Below are 9,508 nucleotides of genomic sequence, written 5' to 3'. Positions count from 1 at the left end.
CAATGATCAACTTTGAGCCACCTCTCAATCAAAAGTTGAAGAATGTTGTACTGTTTGGTGAACTCTCTTCCAATGTTCAAGGTCGACTCGAGATAAATAAAGTCAAGTTCGGTGAAATGGTTCGTTCCCTTCCTAGCAATCAAAGTATGCCCAACAACCTTGTGCCATACTATTATGCCCAGATGATGGACAAAAAGAGCATGACAATCATGATAAGATGTAAACTCTCTCTCGGTAATAACCTTCCATAAGGGAGCGGGATCATACTTGGTAGGTTTCTTCGTGTAGGTCGGGTCATTTCTAACGCCAAAAACATTACCAAATTCTTCAAAAGACAATTTCCTATCAACATTCTCGAGCCGGAATTCAATGTTCCTTAGAGCCTCCACCTTGGTAACTTTCAATGAGCTTAAAAACTCTAAGGTGAGGGATGAGTAAGTCAACTCTTGCATATCAAACAAAGTACTCAATCCCATGGACTCGAAAAAGGTCTTGGTTTGTTCTAAAATACCCAATTTCGACAAGGTCTCTTGGCATATGAATTTGGTGGGTAAAATAGATTTCTTAGCAAAGGAAACAAATTTCTCCATATGAGAGTCGGAAGTGAAAATTACCTCCGGATAATCATCTAGTTGTTCAAAAACCGGAGTAGAAGTAGTAGCTTCCATAGGAGGAATAGACTCTTGAATTTCCATCCTTGCATTTTGAACCACCAATGCCTTAGATGCTTGAAGAGCTTGAAGAGCTTGTTGTCTTTTGAAAAGGTCCTTTTTTGGGGGTGCTTTGTTTCCACCTTTTGTTCTTGCCATGTTCTCCTTTATGTAGTAACACCAAAGATAAGCTTGATTTCTTCAAATTCTAATAAGACCCAAATCGATTTAGGATAGTTGAATTTTTCCCTGTATCCTAAAAATCGATTCAAACTTTGAATATTTTGGTGTTTTAATTGCTTTTTGTTGATAAAGGAGTGATTTGTTTGAGTTTTGAGAGAGTTTGGAATTAATTTGGGTGAATTTGGTTGAGAAATTTGATTTTTGTGGTTGGAGGGATTGAGGGTTTTGGAGATGTGTTTGTGTTATGAATGAGTAAAATGAATTGGGAAAGGGGGTTTTAATCCCGTTGATTTTGAATTTCAGAGGGGGGATGAGCGGATCCTCCACGGGATGCTCAGATTCTGGACTTTCTGGGACGAGCGTCTTTTGAAGGAGGACGAGCGGATTGCTGTGAAGACGCTCGGATTCCTTGTCAGGGAGAAATCCCAAATTTTATCAGCAGTAGGACGAGCGGATTCTTTATGGGACGAGCGTCCTGACTGAGACGAGCGGATTGCTGTGAAGACGCTCGGATTCTCAGTCAGTCTAAAGATTTCTTTTTCCAGCTCTCTCAGGACGAGCGTCTTCTCACCAGGACGCTCAAATTGTCTTCAGGATGAGTGGCTTATGGGTCGGGACGCTCAAATCTTCTCCTTACCACACGAATTCAGTTCCATCCGTGGGTATTTCATAACCTGTGTCATTTACTCTTTATTCATTTGGTCTTCATTGTGGGGGCACTACGAAGGCTTGGATAGCCTAGGCAATTGTTATACCCACACTATGTCAAAACACTACACATCAATAATCACATAAGTCCCTCCCTCACTTTCTCTCAAAATGATGAAAATCTTGATCATGGCATAAAAATACAAATTCAAAATTGACAAATATGTAATACAATAAGTAAAATGCAAGTTAAGGGGTTAGAATATTTACAAATGGTGGTTTAGGGAGGACTCCACCAAACTCTCATCCATAAATGAGATGTCAAGGGGGCATAGCCAAGGTGTTGTTGATGTTGCTCAACACCTTAAAGAAGTAGTCGAAAGCTTGTTCATTGTCATGATAAAGTTCTTCATTGTGGTCTTGGCTCATAGCATTACCGATATAGGGATTGAATATCCCTTCAAACTCATCATCCCAAAGACCGCATACTTCATCTACTTGTTCCTCAATAATATCACGAGTTGATGAGAATAACTCCTCTTTCTTCTTGTCATTATGGCCAATGAGGCCTTCCTCTTCTCTTGTCATGAGTGGTGGTGAGCTATTCAAGCTCTCATTCTTGTTGAAACATTCTTGTTCCTTGGACGGAGCATCTTGGAGGTTACCCATTTTTGTTCTCCCATATGGGTGGTGATTCTTTACCCATAGCTTGTTCTTTGCATTGAGATGCCAACTTCTTCCTATCACTTTCTCGGCTATAATGATCAACCATGAAACATGGCTCATGCAATCGGGGAGCTCTCATTGTCTTGTCAAGATTAAAAGTGATTGTTTCATCTCCCACTTCAAGGGTGAGTTCTCCATGTTTCACGTCAATCACCGCTCCCGCGGTGTGTAAGAAGGGTCTTCCTAAACTGATAGGAATGTTGGAGTCTTCCTCCATATCAACAATAACAAAGTCCACCGGGATGAAGAACTTGCCAATTCTTACCGGCACATCTTACCATACCCCTAAAGGTGTCTTCGTTGATCGATCCGCCATTTGAAGCGTGATATTAGTGCACTTAAGCTCTTCCATTCCTAACCTCTTACACACCGAATATGGCATGACACTCACACTTGCCCCAAGGTCATATTGAGCTTTGTTGATTGTGGTGTCGCCAATGGTTCATGGAATAGAGAAGCTTCCCGGATCCTTTAGTTTTGGAGGTGAACTTCCTTGTAGGATGGCACTACTCACCTTAGTGAAAGTAATAGCCTAAAGTTTCCGGATGGATTTCTTCTTTGTAAGAATATCTTTCATGTATTTCGCATAGGCCGGAACGTGATTGATTAATTCCGTAAACGGAATTGAGACTTCCAAGTTCTTGCCAATCTCCATAAACTTCCCAAGTTGTTCATCAAACTTAGGCTTAGCTTGACGACTTGGAAATGGAAGCCGAATCACAATAGGCTCTTTCTCTTTAGCCTTTTCTTCATTCTCCTTTGAAACTTCTTGAATGGTGGGTTCTCCTTCTTTAGAGTTTTCAACAACTCTTTCCTTGTCACTAGCATTCACAACATCTTCATCAACGGGCCTCTTTGGCCCTTCATACCTTGTACCACTCCTCAAATGGATGGCACTCACCGATTCTTGTCTTGGGGGATTACCTTGAGGTGGTAATTGCCCCTTTTGTCTTTGTGAACTTGAAGATGCCAATTGAGACATTTGGGTCTCCAACATCTTTGTGTGAGCTAGTATGTTGTTAATGGTGATGTCTTTTGCTTGGCTATCCTTTTGCATTTGAGTGAAAAATTCTTGTTGGTTCTTTTGCATTTGGAGGACCGCTTTTTGAACATCAAAACCTTGGTCATTTGTTTGATTGTATGGAGCTTGGTTTTGATAACTTTGGTTTTGATTGTAAAATGGTCTTTGAGCTTGGTTTATCATTGGAGGTAGGGTGTATGTTGTTTGAGGGTTTTGAACATTTTGGCTTTTGTATGAGAGGTTGGGATGGAATTTGGTGTTTTCATTGTAATAGTTGGAATAAGGGGTACCACTCTTGTATGCTTGGAAAGCATTCACTTGTTGACTTGTTCCCCTACATTCACTTTGGTCATGTCTCAAAGTTCTACAACTCTCACATACTCCACTTGGAATTGATGAAGATGCCACCATGGCATTAACATGTTACTTAAGTGATTGGAGGCCTCTTCAAGCTTAGCCATAGCCTTCTCAAACTTCAAATTAATGGTATCAATATGAGCACTAAGTTGAGCACCCAATTGAGTAATAGAGTCCACTTCATGTTTTCCTCCTCTAGTAGCCTTACGAGGTCTACTATATTGTGAGTTATGGACCGCCATTTCCTCAATCTTGTTCCATGTTTGATTATCATCAACTTCGGTAAACATACCATTTGATCCCATATTGAGAATGTTTCGGGAGTTTTCATATAGACCATTCCAAAATTGTTGTACAAGGAACCACTCGCTAAGTCCATGATGTGGACAAGATCGGCAAGTATCCTTGAATCTCTCCCATGCTTCATACAAAGATTCCTCATCCCTTTGTTTGAACCCGGTGATTTGGGCTCTCAACATGTTAGTCTTCTCCGGAGGATAGAATTTCTTGTAGAAAGCAAGTGCCAATTTATTCCCAGAGTCAATACCAAGAGTAGCCTTATCTAGGCTCTTCAACCATTGCTTCGTGGAACCAATCAAAGAAAAAGGAAATAAGACCCATCGAATTTGGTCTTGAGTAACTCCGGTTTGAGAAATCGCATCACAATAGACACAAAAAGTCTCCATATGAGAATGAGGGTCTTCACTAGGCATCCCCCCAAAATTACTTCTCTCAACTAATTGTATAAATGCGGATTTTGCAATGAAATTACCAGTCAAATGTTGTGGTGTGGGAGTACCATTTGGTAGGTTCTCCTCGGTTGGTACGGAATGTGATGAAAATTTAGGCATTGTGGGTTTATTTTGTGGTTGGTTATGTGTTTGTTTATCCTCTCCTTCTCTTGCAAAAGGGTTGATGAACTCAATGTTATTTGGTTGAATGTCCACAATCTCACCAATACCTCTCAAAGTATTCCTAGCAAGTCTTCTATTGTTGGTCAAAGTTCTTTCAATTTCAAGATCAATGGGTAACAAGTTACCTTATGATCTCCTAGACATGCAAAATATCAAACAACTTGAAAACAATTAGAACAAACCTTGAGGAGTTTGACTTCCCCAAGGTAAAGAAAGACACAACTAAAAACAATCAAGAAAATCAAATCAAGTTAACATCTTCCCCGTCAATGGCGCCATGTTTGGTCGGTGTATGGATTTCGGTTACTTGTCGTTAAGAGTTACCTAGACCAAAACAATATTTATAACTTCACAAAATACACTACTTTTAGTAAAGAGGTAAGTAAAGGTCGGATCCCAAGGGACGGGTATTGATGTAGGATTTTCGATTGCAAATGGTTGTGTCTAAGGGTGTCACAATTTGGGTTGAGGTAGGAGATCAACTAAACTAAATAACAATGTAAATAAAGTAATGAAAGCAAGCAAGATGATTAAAACAAGATATAAACAATTGATTAAAAGCACTAGGGTGTCATGGGTTCATAGGGGATTTATGGGATTTGATCATACAAACATATTTTCTATTAGATGCAAGCAATTATTGTTGTGATAGGATCGAGTTAGTGTATATCTTACAATCCCTAAGAAGGTTTGGGTCCCGGAGCCGAATCGATTAGATTTTACAACACCTACAAGCCGACTTAATCCTCCATATCCAACTACATGCATGGTCTAATGAGACTCGAGTTGGTTTATGTCTTACAAGTCTCATTGAAAAGTTAAGTGAAGGGTAAAAAATGCAAGGATTCCTAGGCTCGCATTTCATCAAACATAACATGTGCATAAGTTAAAATCACAACAAGCAAACAAATTAATTATGAAAACATATTAGATTAAGCATGAATCAATACCCATGTTGGTTTCCCCTAATTCCCCATTAACCCTAGTTAAGGAATCTACTCACTCATTATCAAGTTTAACATGCTAACAAGGTTGTCAATCATACTAGCAAGGCAAAACATGATGAACAAATGAAGATGATTAACAATAATTAAAAAGGATTAAGAGAGAATTATACCTATAAAGATGATTCCCAATAATAAAGCAAAGAATAATAGAAGTATTTGATGATTGATGGAAGGTTGTCAATCCTCCAAATAAACCCAAATAATCTTCTAATTACCCAAAATAAATGATGAACAATAGAGAAATTAAGGAATGATTAAGAAACGAGATTTGTATTAATGCTAAATTATGAATTGATTACAAGATTAAGAGAGTATTAGGACTTGATTAGGATCCTATTAAGATGACCTCCTAATCTAGGTAGTACAATGGGGTATTTATACTAGAGATTAGGTACAAAGATTAGGGTTACTAAGGGCTTAAATGACTATTAAGACCCTTAAGAAAAGTTGAGGAAGTGCTCCTCTCCAAGGAGATGCTCATCTCCGTTTTGGTGGTCTCCAGAAGATCTCCTCGTCCCGAGCATCTTGGCAGGAGAGACGGTTTGTTTTGCATGGGGATCCAAGCGGATTGTGGGTGGGACGCTCGGATCATTTGGCCTCAAGACGAGCGTCTTGGCATCGGGACGCTCGGATTGTAGCAGGGCGACGTTCGTCCTGGGAAGGGAGACGCTCGAATTCTTTCACAGTCGCTTCTCTTCTTTTCTTTCCTCAACAATCCTTGGGGATCTTGTTGGAGATGCAAGGATCCTTTCATCATTGCCCAAGCTACTTTATTTCCTACATAGGCCTTCTAGCATTGTCTTCCCTTTGATGCTTGGTCATTGAATTTGATCAATTTAGCTCCATTTTGCCATGAAAATGCAAGGTTTGCACTCCTTTCCTACCAAGGGAACAAAACCTCAAAGAATATGCAAAACAGGGAACTAAAGATAGTAAATGACCCAATTATGAACTAAAAAGCATAGGAACGAGCCTAATTCGGGGACTAAATATGCTCAAATATGAGTCACATCAACAACTCCAGCCATTCTTGACTTGCCATAGCCCGATTAATCCTAGTTTGCCTATTATCATCCTCTTGCTGCCTATTATCATAAGTAAATTCATACCCTTCAAAGTCCACATCCCTTAGTCCACAATCTCCACCGCTTCTTGAAAATTTTTCATCTGCCATTGAAGACGGTTGCCCCCCTTGACTCCTTAAATTAGATTACCAAATTACATTAATTTAGTAATGTAAAGACTTATGTGGCATACATGTAAATATAAAGGCATAATAAGAGAAGAATAGAAATTTCCTCACATTGCTTATGGAAAATAAGTGCAATAACAACTTGTTGTCTTATTGGAATTTCTACAAAGCTTGGCAAGATCCTCCAAGTACCCAACCTCTAAAGTAGAAGGTCTCCCTCCTTGTTGCACCCAAGAACTTGCCTCCAACAAATATGTGTAGTATTAACTAGATACTACAAATATTTCCCTTAAATATATTAAAAATACTATTAGTAACTGTTATTAATAATATGAGAATATTAGAGTTTTACGTTACTAACTATTAGTAAGGATTTCTAATATTTTTTAGAGAGATTTTTAGAGAGTTTCCACATGTCCATTAGTAAAAAATTATGAGCAAAAGTTGCCCATAAAAGAGATCTCAAAACCGGCCAAGAGAGAGAGAGAGAGAGAGAGAGAGAGAGAGAGAGAGAGAGAGAGAGAGAGAGAGAGAGGAGAAATAATCATTATGTCTAAGATACACTCTTTCTTGTCAATTTACACGGCACCCATGATATTTTATGGGTCCATTTTAATTTTAATATTTGTCTCACAAATAAATGTAAATCACCCACTTAATTTTATCTATACTCCCTATGTTCATTAGGTTCATTAGTTTTAGGTTCCAGAATCGTCGCTCTGATACCACTTTGTAACACCCTAACATACCAAGGTGCCTTACCAAGACCACCCTAGCATGGGAGACCGCTACCATCTCGGTTTTTCGAGGCTAGTATATCAAAGTTACCATTCCAAAACAACATTTATTAAAGTATAAAGAGTTAACGATTACATGTTCCAAAACCAAATCAAAAACAAATGTTCGCTAGTGCTCAATAACTCAAACTAAAACAATAAATCTCATGACAACGAAAGCTAGACTCGAAGTGATGACTCCCATCTCGTCCCCCAAGCTAAAGACCATCATCACCTGTCACAATCTGCTCACCATCCCCGAATGGATCACCACAGATTTTACAAAAAAAACAACAGGGTCAGTTCACTGCATAATCAAAATAAAACAAGTACGATAAAGATAAACAGTTGTTCACAATCCACCTCCAACTCCCAATTACATCACGTAACTTACTACACACTAAAGTGTGTAACCCTGCCGGTGAGGGACCGCAGCCTTGCCCACCTAAGCCCCCCCTCATCAACGAGCGATAACCTTGTTCATTAATGTGCATATCCTATTCTGTGGCGGGTTCCACAGAGGGCGAAACTAGGGCGTGAAGCCACTCCCGCAAGTGATTCCACTCAGCCGAGGACGCACCTCGCGAATATCATCAACCATCTCAACATCAATACCAAACTCCAATCCAACAAAAGCAGTTAATCACAATATCAATCGTACAAACAATCAAACCACATATCTTAAATCAATTAAACAGTAAACCGAGTAGGGAAACCCTACCTTAGCACAAACTGAAATGAGACAATCAAGCAGGCTAAAACGGCTCCTCTACGAAATCTCCACCTAACAATAATCATACAATTTCTACTTACAACATGCCAAAATCCCCTTTCCCCCAAATCATAAACTAGGGGAAAACCCCAAAAGACAAATTGATAAAAACTCATAGAACTAGAGACTTACCGACACAATCGATGCAAGGAAGGATGAACAAGACTCACGAAAGATCCACGAACTTGAGAGTGATTTGGAGATGATTAGAGTTATGTTGTAAGTTTAGGTTTTGTTAAAAATGATTAAGAAACTGAAATCCTCGTTTATATAACTGTAATCCTCTCTAAATCAAACCGCGGAAATAAACATCGTCCGACCGGATACTCGGTCGAGTATAAAGTATACTCGGCCGAGTATCCTCTACTCGGTCGAGTATTCCCATACTCGTCCGAGCATTCCTGGATAGTAGTCTATCCAGAAACACACAATAGACTTACTCGGCCGAGTAAGCCATATTCGGCCGAGTACAGACTTAGAAAACCGTAGTATTACAGTCTTCCCTCCTTAAAAAGAACTTCGTCCCCGAAGTTCACACTATACACACAAAACAAGACCAACAACTATAACACAACTCCTCAAAAACTACTACCAGAACCAAAGAACTCCCACTACACAAAACAAAACACCCAACTTAAACTGAAAAGATGACACAAACATAGCTAAGCTAACTCAAACCAACCCAAAAACAAGCATGCGACCATCTCTTACCCCCCTTAAAAGACAACGGATACGTCCCCGTAACCAAACATACCTGATCAAAAAGGTGAGGAAAACGCTCTCTCATCGACTCCCCTGGTTCCCATGTGGCTTCTTCCACATTGTGATTAGACTAAAGTACCTTTAGTAAGACGGTCTCACCGTTCCTTGTCTTGCGCACTTTCGGTCTAAGATCTCCTTAGGAACCTCCGCATAAGTTAGAGACTCATCAAGTTCTATGTTCTCAACCTCAAGCACATATGATGGATCACTCACATACTTCCGGAGCTGCAAAACATGAAACACGTTATGGACTCGATCCAACGCTGGTGGTAACGCTAGCCGGTAGGCTACCTCTCCTACACGATCAAAGATCTTATATGGGCCGATAAACTTCTGGCTCAACTTCCCTTTCTTGCCAAGCCTCATCACCCCTCGCATAGGTGACACTTTCAAAAGGACTTTGTCACCCACTGCGATCTTGTGATGCATTCATCTTTTGACGAATCAGACGAACTTACTCAATCATATCTTGTACCATCCATGGTCCTAAAACCACCGCC

General features: G+C 39.7%; 1 non-coding gene across 1 annotated transcript; it reads left to right on the top strand.

Annotated features, from left to right (window-relative positions):
- Positions 1-3,957: 3,957 nt before the first annotated feature.
- Positions 3,958-4,064, top strand: LOC141589365 (small nucleolar RNA R71). Its single transcript, XR_012520307.1, has one exon. It is a non-coding gene; the product is annotated as a small nucleolar RNA R71 (small nucleolar RNA).
- Positions 4,065-9,508: the final 5,444 nt, after the last annotated feature.

The sequence above is a fragment of the Silene latifolia genome, chromosome 6 (assembly GCF_048544455.1).
Source record: "Silene latifolia isolate original U9 population chromosome 6, ASM4854445v1, whole genome shotgun sequence".
NCBI classification, from domain to species: domain Eukaryota; kingdom Viridiplantae; phylum Streptophyta; class Magnoliopsida; order Caryophyllales; family Caryophyllaceae; genus Silene; species Silene latifolia.
This window is presented reverse-complemented; position numbering and strand designations above follow the sequence as displayed.